At 39.3% G+C, this 16,465-nt stretch overlaps 1 long non-coding RNA gene across 3 annotated transcripts in view; it reads right to left on the bottom strand.

Moving 5' to 3' along the window:
* Positions 1–251: 251 nt before the first annotated feature.
* LOC119502972 overlaps positions 252–16,465 on the bottom strand; it is a 70,443-nt gene continuing 54,229 nt past the window's right edge. For 2 of the 3 annotated variants that reach the window (XR_005210230.1, XR_005210229.1), the window contains exons 4-6: positions 16,376–16,433; positions 3,179–3,441; positions 252–1,418 (exon numbers count right to left, since the gene is read on the bottom strand). This is a non-coding gene — a long non-coding RNA (uncharacterized LOC119502972). Of the gene's footprint in view, positions 1,419–3,178; positions 3,442–3,534; positions 3,576–16,375; positions 16,434–16,465 lie in introns of all 3 variants that reach the window. The other variant, XR_005210231.1, reaches the window with a different exon arrangement.

Raw genomic sequence — 16,465 nt, 5'->3', positions numbered from 1 at the left:
TAATGCCAAAAATATTCATCCTACTGCCGCTTCAAGGTTATTGGAAGATCCTCTATGATGGCGGAGGGGGAACGGGAGGAGAGGGGATGCGAGGAAATGAAAAGGACCCTTTAAGTCTGTTGGGATAAAATGAGATACTGGACCCCGCTCATCAGAGAACAGTTACAATACCCTGCAAGCTTTTTTTTTTTTATTAATTAATCAATCGTTTAGTCAATAAATGTTGCTTTGTCCAACCATCAGTCTGAGACCCAAAGATATTTAATTCACCTTGATATAAAACAGAGAAAAGCAGTAAATCTTCAAAATGTTTGGCGCATTTGAGTTACATGATTGATCGGTTATCAAAAGAGTTTATTACTTTCAGTCGACTGATGAACCAACTAATGATTTCAGCCCCGAAGCTTTCACAAAAAGGCGTTCTTATTATTCCTCTGCTAGTGAACGCAGTGGCAAGCTAGTAGCATTTCTGACTATAAATCAAATCACTAATAATAGTGCAGCCTCCTGACAACAAAATGAAAGCCTTTGGCTTGTGACACCTGCTTCATGAAACCGGCAATTAAACTAAAAATGGCACATACAAACACTAAAGTGTGCCTGTTGGGGAACGTCCACAAGAAAGAAAGACTTGAAGGCATTTCCATGCTCTTTACTGTAACAAAAACAGATATGAGTCACTTTGCCACACCTAAATGTCAAACCACGGAAAATACTTCCCAAACTCATTGAAAGGTTCTGTATTTGCGTAGTTGTACTTCACTTATTCCCAGACTGCTGTTCCAGTAGATCAAGAGGTCGGGGACTAAATCACAAGTTTCATCTCGATACCATATTATGCTGATTCTTTGTATGAACGATACAATATTTGCTGATATCACAAAGTACGCCATCATCCGATTTCAATGCGAAAGATGTGAGACAATATCATATTTCATTTAACAAAATCAAATACATTTATATCAACTCACAAAAAGCAACAAAATTATGATTTGACGATTTTATTACTGGGCTCTTCAAGACATTTAAATGAAAAACAATTTATTCTTTTTAATAAAAAGCATTAAAAATAGACCTCCTGTTGTTCACTATGAAGTGCCACACGTCTATGTGTCTTATCACTTAAGAATTTCAAAATAAAAGCATATTTTATGGCTACTTTGCATCGATGATTTTGGATCGTTGACCATTGAATCAATATATCAATCCAGATCGATGTATTGTAACACCCCTAGTAAATAGTGTTAGCTTTGCCTCACAATATGAAGATAAACTCATGTCATTCCATCACTTTAAACTAGATCTATTTGTTGTGTTATGAACTCAGCTGTAGCAGGTTTGAAGGAAAAAACAACATGTTGAGACAGTGAGCATCCTCCTGGATTAACACCCCTCGAGATGGAAGTACAGGGGGGCGACTGAAACAGAGAGAAAGAACAAAAACAGAGTTTCAGACGTGTAATCTGTCTAATCCATAAAGCTGTGAAAACGACTGGGGAGAGAAAAGGAGGGGAAAGACGGAGGACGGGGAGTTAGAAAGAGGGCTAATTTCAAACTAATTTAGCTAAGGTGATTAAGTGAGACTGGCTTGATGAGAAAATAAGCTGTTAGAAGGCCTCTGACCCTCTTTCAGTGTATTTACCTCTCCGTCTCAGTGATATTACAGACACCAGGTACAATAAGAGCACAATTTGTACAGTTTATGCACTGACAATACAATTTATTTTATAAGTAAGGAAATCTAAACAATGATTAGATCACATTACTTATGCTTTATTTGCATAAAAAGCAAGAAAATGCATGTTACGTGATAGGTCATAGAGTTTAAAATGCTGACAGTGCAAAAAAAATATATTTCAGTAGAGTTGCAAAACTGAAAACAGCCACAGCATGTTATCATAAGTTAAGATCAAATTGCTAATGTGTGTTTAAACCCTTAACACCGCCCGACCGCTATTCTGTCTCTAAGAAGATCCATTGAGATACAGATATCATATGAAACTAGAAAAACTAAGGAATCCAACCATGTCATGCTAACTTGTCGGGAAGAACGATAAATAACTACGAATTTACGCTAAAGTTTGGCGAGGAAAAACTGGTATAGCCATTTTCAAATGGTTCCTTTGACCTCTGACCTCAAGATGTGTGAATGAAAATGGGTTCTCTGGGTACCCACGAGTCTCCCCTTTACAGACATGCCCACTTTATGATAATCACATGCAGTTTCTTGCATGCAGTACAAATGTGTTAGTTTTGTCTATTCTAAAATGTGGTATCACTGTAAAGCTGAGACTAATGAGCCCAGTTGTATTCATGTGTGATGATGTTAGTCCTCATAGTAGCTGTTTCATATAGTGAGAACATTTTTTTAAACTTGACCTCACTGTATAAAATGACCTGTTATGACCTCTAGGATAATCACAACCCCATGAAACTTTACAACCACAAACTAGAGACCTAGAGCATTCAGAGGATGGATGGATCAGACTAGAGACCTAGAGCATTCAGACAATAAGGGGGTTTCTAAGCAGTGTCTATGCTCGCCATCCAATCGCCGAAAAATACAAATCTAGCAGAAATCTCAAAATGTCAAAAGTTTTTGAAACCAAACCACAACATGGTTTCTTCTACTGTATGACCTTCTCAAGATCTTGGTGTCTTAATGTGGTATTTTCGAGGGATTATTGATCATTTTTATCAATTCTCGAGTGGTAAAAAAATTGTTAAATTTAGCACAAAATCTGTGTAACAAATGATATCAACCCAAAAATTGCTGCAACAATTTATGAGACATAAGTGAGCATGAGAATGGCCATCATGTACTTCTATCATAATGTTCTTAGCCCTTTTACACTTTCACAATTTATTTTACTTAATGAATTAATTGATTAATTCATGTTTATTTCTTATTTATGACTAGAACAACTTGACACAATTTAATCCTCAGGTTCCCAGCTTTCAGATGAAAACTTTAAAGAAAACGTACCGCTATATTGTCTTTTTTTCTGGGCTACATCAAACTCTGCAAATGCAAAAAAAATAATGTTGTGAAATATCATGTGATCTTACTGTGTAGAAAAGGAACCTTCTCTGAATTGCAGAAGCAATAATGATAAAGAGACAGTTGGTGCCAAAATAGCCCACTTAATAAGTGTTGAATCATTGCTTTGGTGATTACCTAACAACTGTATCGCAACAAGTGCTTTAATTGGCAGCAAAGTCTCTAATCTTTTGTGCCACCGGGGATGAAAGTGGACCAGGCCAAGCCGCGGGCAGATGGGCTGTTATGGAAGCAGATATACTGGGCCCCAGACAGCCTGAGCCCTGCAGCGGCTCGACCAGGCTGGCAGGGCCTCTACGGTGGCTTGCCGGCTTTGGCCTGCATGGCGTGCTGTACAGATGGGCCCTAATTGGCTGGAGGGACCCAGGTAGTGTGCCAATCTGCGAAGACAGAGAGATTAGATTAGCCATGTCAGATTACAACAGAGCAGAGTCAGACAGTGTCATCTGACTGTGATGCAGCTCCAGACTCACCCACTGAGAGAGAGGGACGGAGGAGAGGAGGGAGGGAGGGGCTGTTGATGTTGTAAGAGGGGAAAAAGGATGGTGTGTGAATAGAGGTGTGTACAGTGGGAACTATATTTTAAAGACATAACAATATATAAAAAAATGATGTGCCAAGGAGCGGGAAGAAAACACAAAAGGGGAAGAAGAATAGGGGATTTCATATTAGTAAGTCATATTCTGTGGTTACAAGGGATGCACCGATCCAACTTTTTCCGTCAAGATAGCTATATCTAGAATCTGGGTATCGGCCGATACCGATCTGGTACAAGTGTTTAATAATAAGATGTCTGACTCACTGTGTGGAAGTGACTGGGATCATTCTTTAATGTGTAAGGCAACATCAGGCTTGACTTAAACATTGCTCTCCTGACTTTGTAAAACAAAATGTAACAAATAAATACATAGATATATGTTTACTGAATTGTTATCTATTATTAAAATAATAAATCGTACACTAGGTAAAAGAGCTTTAACCTTAACAGGAATTACAATTCAAGTGTAAACCTTTTTAATGCAGCAACAAATTGGTCAAAACTTAAGCAGGAATTCAAATTTCAGTATATAATGTATATAGTATATAAACATAGAATTACATTGAATAGATCTGCCCCATTGTCACTGATACCCGATCCGACTATTTGAATCAGTATCGGCCTGATATCTGATCCGCTATCGGTATCGGTGCATCCCCAGTTACAACATCTTGACGTACCGTGACAGACCCAAAAATACACCAATCTGAATATTGCAAATGAAAAAAGTAAAAAACGATATACAGATGCTTCCATGTAAACACACCAATGGGCAACCTCCGGGTCTGAAAAGTGAAGCCGATGCTGAAGCGCCTTAAACTTGCATTCTTTCTAACTGCCAGCAGGGGGCGACTCCTCTGGTTGCAAAAAGGAGTCTGATTGTATAGAAGTCTATGAGAAAATGAGCCTACTTCTCACTTGATTTATCAGTAAACATTGTAAACATGAGTTTATGGTCTCAATCGCTAGTTTCTAGTCTTCTTCAATACAGCATGATGTTCATTTAGTAAATTATGGTCCCATTTAGAGTCAAATATCGTGGCTACCTTGTGATTGACAGGTCGCTACCACGGAGCTGTCCAGTCTGGGAGATGTTCGTGTTTTTGTTTTACAACTTTAACCCTTTCACAGTGTGTTTTCAGTTCGTGAAAGTTAATTATAACCTCTCTGGTTGCATGAAAATGTCCTATTCAGCGTTCAGTTGTGCTTAGCTCCACCCTCTTGTGTCACCTCTGGTTGCAAAAAAACAAGATGGCGACGGCCAAAATGCCGAACTTGAGGCTTCAAAACAGCAGTCCCCAAACCAATGGGTGACGTCACGGTGATTACATCCACATCTTATTTACATCAATGAAACACACACACACACGTGAACAACAAGATCCCCCCTCCCCCACACTGCCACACTCCTCAACAGATGGCGCGGAGCGCGGCCACTGAAACAGATTATCTGTTATTGTTCTGAATATTTTGATTATCGTCCCCGGTTGGTTGTCATTTCAAAATCATACACAAATCACCGCCTAACCTTAGCTTGATCCTGGGCTTACCGCTGCTCCGAAGCTAATATCTTTGGCTCAGGGCCTAAAAGCCGTATTGTAATATAACTGAGAGTGCTATTCCATAAGCTTCTCATTTTAGAAATTGACTATGTACAGATTTGTTTTATTTAGAGAGCATAACAAGAGGCTTGGGGGCGGGGGGGATTTGAAGAAGGTGTTTACAATTGTTGGATTGTGCTGCTGAAGTTGGATTTAATCCACAGATGATGCACAAAATGTGGATATTTTTTCTCACATTTCCAAAGAAATATATTCTCTTTCACCTGAGGTAGCACTGCTATTCATCTCTTTATTACATTTTGCTCTCTATGAAGAAAAACACTGATTGATAAAACCATAATATCAGCCCCTCTCAATGAAATATGATACTCACACTTTTCTTTGACAAACAACAAAGATTATTTTCTCTTCTAAAACTGACATGCCCCACCTTTTTTTAAATTTTAATTAAATCCATCAGCAGCCCGACCTTAAATTAGTGATAATCGATAAAGACCGTGGTGGTAGCTGTGGCATGATGCCAAGTATTGATCTGTGGTTAATGTTTTTGTTCTGCGGTACGCATGACGCCCCGGGGACAATAAAAGACCAGTGAGATTAAGACAATTAGGGGGTTGATTGTTATCCAAAAGACGAGAAGAAGAAGAAGATTAAATGAGGAGATTTAGGTCAAAGTGGTGATGTCCAGAGGAAGGAAGGAGGAGGGGCAGGGAAAAGGAGGAGGGCAAAGAAAAGGTGGGAGGAGGAGGAGAAGGAAGGATTGAGGTCAGAGAAACTGATCGCTGTAGCTTGGGAGGTTGCCTCTGAGTGGGGAAGAGAGTGATGGAGCGAGTGTGGGAGGGAGGGCGAGCCTGATTCCTGGCAACATTGATTGATCCAAAGAGCGAGGTGAGCAGTCACCTAGTGTGGTTCACCTGATTTTCCACAGCAGGCAACGCCTGTCTGGGGATTTTCCTGATCTGTCTAGACATCTGAATCAGCACGAGCTGATCTGATGTTTTTCTTTCTCTCTTCTTCTCCTCCTCCTCCACTGTCTCACTCTCCTCCCATCCCCCGCCTCCTTTTCTGGAAAGCCTAATTAGCAGACATTTTTATTGATCCGCTGGATTTGGTGCTGAAATCCCCTTCTCTGTCTGCCAGACAGATCTTGGCTAAAGTCTTCCCCTTTAGCTGGTGGTCTGTGAGATTGCGGAGAGGGGGAGCCGGTGGTGCACGGGCCCACCTGTTGACCACAAGGCAAAAGCGTGCAGACTTTGCTACACTCTTACGTCACCCCTTTCTTATCCTTATTCTCCCCATCACTCCGTCTTTAAGTCTCCCAATGAGGCCCCTCACTCTGCTGTTGTTGGAGCTCATGTAATTTGGGGCCTGCTAGATATTAATTGTATGTGCTGTAGGGGATGGCTAGCATTAGCAATAATTAGCGTTTGAGGCTATTAGAGTCTCATTAGTTCAGAAAGTAGGGGATTGAGATAAACACCCTCTGATAATTGAGTGGCATAGAAAGATTATGGAAGCTTTCTGAATCACAAATTAGCTTCCTAAATCTGCTGGCGCTGCAAGTTGTTGAACCGAGCAGCAAATTAGGATAACATCTGCAGCAAGTTACAACATATGTTTCTTACTGAGGTCAACTGGAGCAAATAAACATATATATATACATATACTGTATATATACTGTATATATACAATCATTATGGTAAAGCAATCCAATACTCCAATACTGCACTTCAAAAGTGGTTCCATTTGCTACTTTATACTTTTATACTATATTACATTTACACATTTATTTGACAGGTGTAATTACTTTTAAGATTAAATTTTTATAATATTTTAAAAACAATATAAATTACAATGCATTGTTCAAAATTAAGGAAACCCAGGCACCAGAAAAAATGTTGCCATTGTACGTTTCTACAAACCACGGGATACGCTGAATGTCGATGTTTCTGAACCAAACATATGTTTCATATATCAGCCTCGTATCACGCTTGCAGAATTGCACAATGCAACGTGGTTAACGTTGTGAAACGATTGGTTAGGTTTAGGCAACAAAAGTACTTGGTTAAGGTTAGAAAAAAGACGTATTGTGTTAAAATAATAACATAATGTAACAAGCGTGAATAAATAACAACCACCCTTAGCAGACTTTCTTATGTAAGGTTACGTAAAGAGTAAACTAAAGACTTTTGGTTTTGCACGGAAAGCAATCTCCCAACACGCTCTCATCCTAACTCATCACATACCAACGCTTTGTCAGACCCCTCGGCGTCACTTTACGGCCGCAGTAAACACGTGCTTAATGTGGTTCTTAAGGTTCAAGAAATAACAACATGGTTGGGCTTAAAATGACTATGTTTTTACAGTTATAGTGTGACTTGATGTTGTGAACAGATTGGGGGCCCTGTAGCATTTCCGATGCCTATGAGTTGTTAGCAGTTCCTCCGAAGAATGATTCCCCCTCTAAACTTCTCAGATGGTTTCATTTAGATTAAAAGAAATGCAGAAATACAGATATGTGTAAGAGAACTAGCCTTTCTGTTCCGCTTAAAGCTCAAGTTTTTTTTAGCTGTATAAACTAAAAAAAAGTTTGTCTCATGCTGGTTGCAATTTATTAATTTCTCTGTCAAATGTGATGAATCAGAGAACGGGCTCTCATTACAGTAGGCCAGGGGTAATGTGATGTGTGTATGTGCCTGACGAGAGACTGCCATCTGATCTAATCTAATCTAATGAAAGGACGATCATTTGAATGCAAAGCTAAGTTTGTAAAATCCATACAACCCCGTCACTTAAAGCATCTCGTAAATACATTTGTTTTCAGAGAGAAGTAACTTTTGTAAATAGTTTGCAAATATCCCCAACCGGTCTCGTGCCACACCATCCATACGTTTCCCCTTCTGCTACTACAAGTGTGAACAGTCACATGTCTAAACTGAGAGAATCACAGCATACATTTTACACATACATCTCACACGCATCCTTTGGTTGAGCCTTTTTTTTTTAAATCGCAAATATCTCTATTAACATGCACAAAAGGCAAGCGCTTTCTGAAAAAGAAGAGACTGTGCCACGGAGCGTGTTCCACAGAACGAGAGTTGCCAGTAACAGGCAAGATGAACGTCAATACTCAGAATAAATAAGCCCCAAATGTTTGTGATATAATAACACTGACCGGACACCGAGCACATATCAGTACATGATCAAGGTTATTTAATTAACAATAGCCTGAGCAATGCATTTCGCTCATTGTTTCATCGGGGTCATGAAAAGACAAAAGGATGTGTTTGTATTGCATACAGCCGTGGGAAGAGAAAATATAATGTATAAATTGACTTCCAGAGGTGACAATAACACCTCTTAAATAGAAGCGTTCACTATAAAATCCCTCGCATGGTTTTGTGTGCGCGGTAAACAGGCTGATGATGATTGCAGATAAGGATGTTGTTTGTTGGGGCCTCTGGTGGGTCCGTCTTCTTCCTTCCTCCTCTGTGATGGCATGCAACCCAGTAGAGGTGTGAAAATGAGATGTTATTTTTGTTTGTCGCAGTCAGCCTCTGAGAAACTCTGGCTCATTGCAACAGATGATGGTGAGAAAGTGTGAGCTCTCACTTCGCGTTAACCATATAAGGATAAACAGACGTGAAAGGCTGTCAGATTTGATCTAATTTTGACTGTATATACAGAATTGTACTTTGGCCGAGTTGTGCACAGTCAGTTTTCATTGCAACTTTTGAGTCGTTGATGAAGTGGTTTGCACAAAGGCAGAAAAACACAACCGATGCATGCTCTGAATAAATCCACTCCCAGAAACTCGTTTGCAATGCAACGGGTGTGCAACAGAATGATGCAATGGTAATAATAGTCACGCTTTGGTTTAAGAATGAGAAGCACACTTTATCTTTAATCTGTATCTTGCATCCCTTCATCAGTATACCACAGAGTCAACAAGGTGGCGAACAGTTAAAGAAAGTTGAAAAACCTGTTTGTCAGTAGTTCTACTGTATTTGCCTGCGGCTTTACTGAGATAATTAAAAAGTAGTGCTGTCAAAGTTAACACGATAATAAAGCATTAACTCTATTTGGTCTTTCGGAGGTTGTAGCGGGCTCAGTTTTTCAAGTGAAGATACTGATATCATATGAAACTATAAAAACCTAAGGAATCCATTGGTACCAACCATGTCATATTAGCTTGTGGCAAAGGAGCATAAATAATGTTCCAAACCTATGCTTAATTTTGGTGAGTAAAAACTGGCATAACCATTTTCAAAGGGGTCCCTTGACCTCTGACCTCAAGATATGTGAATGAAAATGGGTTCTCTGGGTACCCACGAGTCTCCCCTTTACAGACATGCCCACTTTATGATAATCACATGCAGTTTGGGGGCAAGTCATAGTCAAGTCAGCACACTGACACACTGACAGCTGTTGTTCCCTGATGGGCTGCAGTTTGCCATGTTATGATTTGAGCATATTTTTTATACTAAATGTAGTACCTGTGAGGGTTTCTGGACAATATTTGCCATTGTTTTGTGTTGGTAATTGATTTCCAGTAATATATATATATACATACATTTGCATAAAGAAAGCATATTTTCCCACTCCGATGTTGATAAGAGTATTAAATACTTGACACATCTCCCTTTAAGGTACATTTTGAACAGACAAAAATGGTTTAATTAATTTGCAAATAAATGTTTTAATCGATTGACAGCCCTTTGAAATAGCTGATTTTGTTAGTGCATAATCATATTAATCCACTTTTATTTATAACCTTTACTGAAATGAAGATTGAGACCCTTTGTTCTATTTTCTTCATCGCCCAGCTTGGCCAGGTACTAACCACACACACTGCAGAAGTCAAATCGAAACAACCCCTCCTTAAAATGTGGCCTGGTTGCAGTTCCACAGAATTAACCAATGACCAAAACAAAGAGTAGGAGGAGATGAGTCGTTGAAATCTAACTTACAATACCCAACGCATTACACCAATCTTCAGACAAATAGAGAAAAGATTTAAGTCTGTTGTTTTGTATATACATCAAGATTAAAATGATTTGACCTTTGTGTTTCAAATCATACCTGGATTATGTACTTTGAACCCCTTGACCTTTAGACACCACATAGGATTTTTCCCTCACATGTCAACATGATTGCTTTCATAAGAGCTTGGGACGCTGTTCTTATCTGTCATTTAATTGTCTTTGCCAAACAAAAGGCTTCTTCCAGGGAATTTACAGCGTCCCCTGAAGCGAGTTGGCAGGTCGAACAAGTTCAGAATTATTTGACGAATGTTTGCCAAGTCTCACTTTATGATGTGAACAAACTGGAAATGAAACGTCCCGCGGCACAATAAGGTGCATCTTAAATGTTATCTCTCTGTTGGCATAGATCAGAAAACCCTTCCTCTGGTCGCACAATAGAGTTTAAAGAAAAGTGATGTGAAAACAAAGCATGCCAGAGACAAACTCTGACTTTAGGATTTCCCACTCACCCACTGATAACAACGTGACTTCCAACCACCAAAGACCTCTATCCATTAAGAACAGTGTTCGAAGTGGGTCGATACTCGTCGGCATGCAGTAGCAGCACTTCTACGTTTTACTTCTTGGCGTACAGTGACTTTTTCTTGCGTACCGGCACTTCTCACAAGCTGCCGGTACTCTTTTCTGCCCTCTCCATATCAGGTTCTCTGGGAGATTCATAATGTTGATTCATAAATTAATTTATAAAATAATCATTTAACTAGAAATAATGGTCCAAAATTATGTAAAATTGCATACTTTTAAGTCAAAAACCTTCAAATTGTCCTCCAAAAAAAGACCCCCAAATCCAATATCGCCTAGTATCTTTTATTGACTGTATTCAATGAGAATGTGTCTCTTTATCCTGCTGCATAATATGTAGATGCATCCTGACTGGGACACTGCTCCTAAAAGCTGAATGATGAACCTACTATATGCTACAAATAACACAGGAAAGGAAAGTACTTTACCTATTGACACTAAACACATCACCTATTATAGGCCTACTATAGAAGAGATCATAGCCTAAGTATAATAATATAGCAATAAAATCACAACTGATTATGACTGGCAGTATGACATGCTTAAATTATGACATGCTTAAATAAATAAATAAATAAATAAATAAATAAAATAAATAAATAAATAAAATAAATAAAATAAATAAAATAAATAAAATAAATAAAATAAATAAAATAAATAAATAAATAGGAATAAGCCACAAGAGATTGCTGATACCAGCCGATACAAACACCAACACGTGACTAAGAGGAGTACTGGCACATATTTTTTTTCCCCCTCAAGCACTGCTTGAGGGGGAAAAAAAAAAGCCTCACAAAACAAAGATGCTTCCAGGAAAAACAATTGCCCATACATGTTTGTAGTGAAATGCAATAATGTAATCTTACATATTTAAGGTTCAGTCAGCAGGGATAATCCCTCTGGTTAAAGGGATCTGATGGAAAACTAAGCTGAACGGGCTCAGTAAACAACAACCCCCTGAAAAGTGATGTTTCTATGGCTACTTCCTATAGGTCATCTACTTCCTCGTCAAGTGAATGTGGTTGTAGCTAGGGACAACAACTACGGTACCATGGTAACAACGCCTAAACAGTCAAATAATCCTCTTTTTTTTTGTCTCAGAATCTGCCGCTCAGCTGTTTACTGTTTACCGTTTGCGAAGATGGAAAAACACCAAGGGACGGGAGCACCGAGAGAGCAAGAGGGATTAGGGGCACCCAGAAACTAAGACAGATAGAGTGCGTGTTGGAAACATTGTCATCACCTATCCCTAAGTTTCATATATTTCAGGGTGTGGTATGTTCCCATTGCAGAAGGAGAATGGACGCAGATTCTGACTCATGGCCAAGACGCTGTAAACAAACTATGTGTGAGCGGCTGCATTTCTTCCATGACAGGATTGTTTTCACTTTCAGTCTCTTTCAAAGAAAATCACTGGCCCTTTATCTGATAAGATGACAGATAACCTGTTAGCTGTCATGTTATGCAGTAAGGCATTAAGTTTCTATCTTTAAAGGGATTGTTCAGATCTTTTGAAGTGGGGTTGTATGTCGTACTTATCCATATCAGTGTATTATGACAGTAGATGATGGTCGGCACGAACAGACAGGAGTACCAGCATGGAACCAAAGCAATGTACAGCTGTGGACGGGGGCAGCAGCAAAATGTATTGTAGTCACCTAAAAAAAATCAATGTCAGTTTAAAGGTCTTATTGATAACATTTGTTATGTAGACGAATATTTTTTTTGACATAATACATCCACAGAGCCGTTACAAAGGTGCAGAATAAAAGCGTGGCTTTTCCTGAAAAAAAGTTATTATGATTGTGAATTAATCATTTCCGGGTCCAAAATGAATGTTTTGTTTATCTCAGTGGACGATATCTGACGTTCGATTCCCACTTCTAACAAGGCTTGTGAGGCAATAGTAAAGCGACGTTGGTGTCAGGTGTTATCTCAGGGTCGTCAGTTAGATAAATGGCTGAGTTTGACGGTAAGTGCCTGGCAACCACTTGTTGTGAAGTAAATGCAATGGAACGGGGGAGGGAAAATGCGGCATCTAGTGGCTGAATGTTATCAATGTTATTAAATGCACCTTTAAGTGTACGCTATATTTAGAATATTTTCACTGCTTTACCTTGCCATCAGACAGCCCTCTCTGATGGGGTAGTGAAGTCGTTATCTATGTTCTCTTCAAAGCCACCAGACTTTTTTGACAAAAACGGTAATTTCACCTCGCAGAACCAACATGTTCTCATCTCACCTCCTCACATACTGGGTAGCACAGTGCGTCACACTATGACGCTCCACTACTGTCGCGGTAAACACGCGGTTAACGTTGTGAATTCAAACAACAACACTTGCTTAGGTTTAGGCAACAAAATCACTTAGTTAGGTTTTAGGAAAAAAACAAATGACTACATTTGTAAAGCGAAAATGAAACTTAACATTGTGAAGAGAAACAACATGTTGTTGGTTTCACACGGGACCCAATCAGCGGTCTCATGGATGAAAGCCCTGTGTTTGTTGGACAAAATTAATGTTTTTGTCAAAGGAGTCTGGTGGCTTTGAAGAGAGCATAGGTAACGGTTTCAGTTCCCCATCGTAAAGAGCTGTCTGGCGGCAACATAAAGCGGTGAAAATATTCTAAATATAGCATACTCCTAAACTGATAATGATGTTTTTAGGTGGCTAAAATACGTTTTGCTGCCAGCACCGTCCACAGCAGAACACTGCTTTGCTTCCATGCGGTAACTCCTGTCTGCTTCTCCAAACTGGGGCCATGCTGACCACCATCTACTAAGTACCTCATACAACCCCACTTCAAAACACCCTTTAAGCTTTGCAAAAAGCTAGTAAGTGGACATGGGTTAGGATTTTTACGTATGAGTTTCACAAAAGAAATAGCGAGACCACAATTAAAAAATGAGAGGTGACTCCATTGTAGTTTCTGATGCTTTGATTTATAAACACTATTTGCATATATGTGTGTCTATAACAAAGTGGTATCACACCAAATGACTTATTTACTTATTACTTACTCAAAAATTAAAGATATGGCATTTAGGCTTTCCTAATCATTTTCTTCATTTTTAGCTTGATCTTGAATTGTGTTTACACCATCAAACTTGGATTCAATTAGGCGAAGGTACAGTACGGCGCAACACACACATCATGAGCTGGTTGCCCATTGGTTTGGGTGTACTTGTACTGGGGGCTTTGGGGTGGTGCTAGCTGGTGGGATCAGTGGTTATTGATGGGTAAACAATAGGATTATTTACTTTATACTCCTAATTGCCCTATTTGTGTCCTTGAAGCATAGGGAGACAGATGTACTCCGTCCTAGAGTGACCATTAGTTCTCTGTTGTACTGCTAATGCGTATGATTAAATGCTTTAACATGGTATATCATGTATATTCATATGGGTTCACTGGACTCTAGTATGCATTATGTGGGTTTTATAATGAATGAATGATTATCTTACCACCTAATGTATATTAATACTTTTTACTGAATGTAAATGCAAAGACAAGTACATTATCAGTAGTCACAGTAGGTTTTACTTTGCTTTTGTTAGACCCAATAAACCTTTATTTAGGGATGCATCGATTCATCGGCCGATACAATGTTCGATCGATATTCGCCTTGTTGACTGCCATCGGCCTATTGGGCAAATAAGATGACATTTGCATAAGAAAATACAAAATAAAAATGCTAAAATGGTTCGCCAAATATACTTGGGCGGCCGTTAATATATGGGCGGCCCGCCCAAGTAAAGTCTATGTGTGGGAAACACTGCTTTTGTTTCTAATCGCTTTTACATTTACATTTAATGTATGTTTCACAAAACTAATATTTGAACTTTTTTTTGCTAATATTGGGCTTTTGAAGCAGTTATTTAAAAAAAAAAAAATCTTTTTCATGCTAAAGAAGGTTAAATTAAAGTTTTTTCATACATTTTTATGATTGAATTTGTGCTCATTCAAAGAGTTGAAAATGCTGAATGACTTTTAAACAGCTCAGTTAATTTTTTACAATGAAGACGTCTTTCTTTCCTCTGGCACAGAAGGGAAATAAATAACAGCAAAAACAAAATAAACAAAACACTGACATCGGCTTTGGGCCAAATTGTTTTTTTAAGCATCAGTATCGGGCCAGAATGTCACAATCGTGCATCCCTATGCCTCTAGTGTCCCACTTCCCATACCTTCACTGTGTCTCCTTCACCACAGCTATTTAAAAACTTGTGGGGTTTTTTTACCAGCCGCTAATTAAACCTGCTTGTGTAACCAACATTTGGTAGAACAGGTGGCAGCTTTCTCTGCACTGTTATGGACACTAGAGCAGTACAGACTTAGACTATGCATGGTAACAGTTGTCCGTTTTAACCAGACTAATACAAAACACCCAGGTACCACCAACTTAGCGTTATCACGTCTCAGGTCACATCACTTTGTCTGATGTTCTCTGTCCCAGACAGCTGATCTCAGGTCTTTCCCCCACTTATCCTTTTTGGCTCGTCTGGTGCCGTCGTCTCCCTCCCTCCCTCCCTCTCTGCGCAAAAAGGCCCAGTTCCCTTTTGCCCTGCCTGCACGAGAGGTTTCCCTCCCTGGAAGTTATCTGATGTCCCGGATGTGATGTGTGTCCAGGAGTGAGATGAGTCTGCTAGCCTGCTATCCTGGAGCGCCGAGTCTTTAGCCTCTGAGCCCTGAGCCTGAGCCCAGACTGTCTGCAAATTAGAGAAATTAGCCAAGCCGGCCGCAGGACAGTGAAAGAGCCCAAATCCCAAAACCTCCCCTCCCTCTCTCCACCACACACACACACACTCTTTCTACCACCACCATTAACCCCCACGCCACACTGGGCAGTAAAGCTCCACTCTTGGAAAAGCGGTCTTGCCATATGGCAGCCAATTTACTATTTCACCAGCCAAGTTAGGAAAGAAAGGGGGAGAGGAGGAGGGGTATTTGAGATGGACACAAACATAGTAACAATATTTAAAATAAAAATATGGCTATTTCAATTTATCGCAGTTAAGAAATAAAAATGGAAGTATGAAACATATTTATTGTATTCTTTGCACTTAAGCAGTATTTGTGAAATACATTTTCTGTTTGTCTTTAATTATTATGTGAACCCTGGATATAAAATATGTGTCTTTTATTGTTTAAGCTTTTTTATATTATTTTAATTTAATTTAATATTATAATATGATATTATATAACAAATAATAATTTTGACATTTTCAACATTTAGCCTACAGGTTGTGTAACATTTGGTAAGATTAAGGCAAAGACGCACGCATGTAAATTACAGTAATACAATCTGCACAGTTATGTGTGTTAAAATGACCAATGACAGTTGTGAAATATCAGACAACACAAGTCAAAAATTTAAATTTCACATGTTACTTATGTGAGGACAAAACTGATGTGTGATCAATTTGACAAATTCACATATAGGCACATGTTTTAAGAGGATTTCACATGCGCTTTCTTGCACAGGCTGCATATAGAACAGTCACACTCTCTTTTTTTTGACCCTCCATATGTTATGTGAACTGCTCTCTCCTGTCCTGGCTATCTTTAGGCAGGCCGCCAGGTGAGCTGACCCAAAGCTCCATATAATTAGACTGTGCATGTGTCTGAAAGTAAAGGCGATGCTCACCAGACAGGTGTCTTAGTCTCTTTCCTGCGTGCGGGGATGACCTGCCCTACATCTGTACCTGTGAATGACGGAGGAGCACAGATCAGCACA

Source organism: Sebastes umbrosus, chromosome 15 (genome assembly GCF_015220745.1).
Source record: "Sebastes umbrosus isolate fSebUmb1 chromosome 15, fSebUmb1.pri, whole genome shotgun sequence".
Classification (NCBI taxonomy): Eukaryota; Metazoa; Chordata; class Actinopteri; order Perciformes; family Sebastidae; genus Sebastes; species Sebastes umbrosus.
Note: the sequence above shows the minus strand (reverse complement) of the source record. Positions and strands in the feature narration are given on the sequence as shown.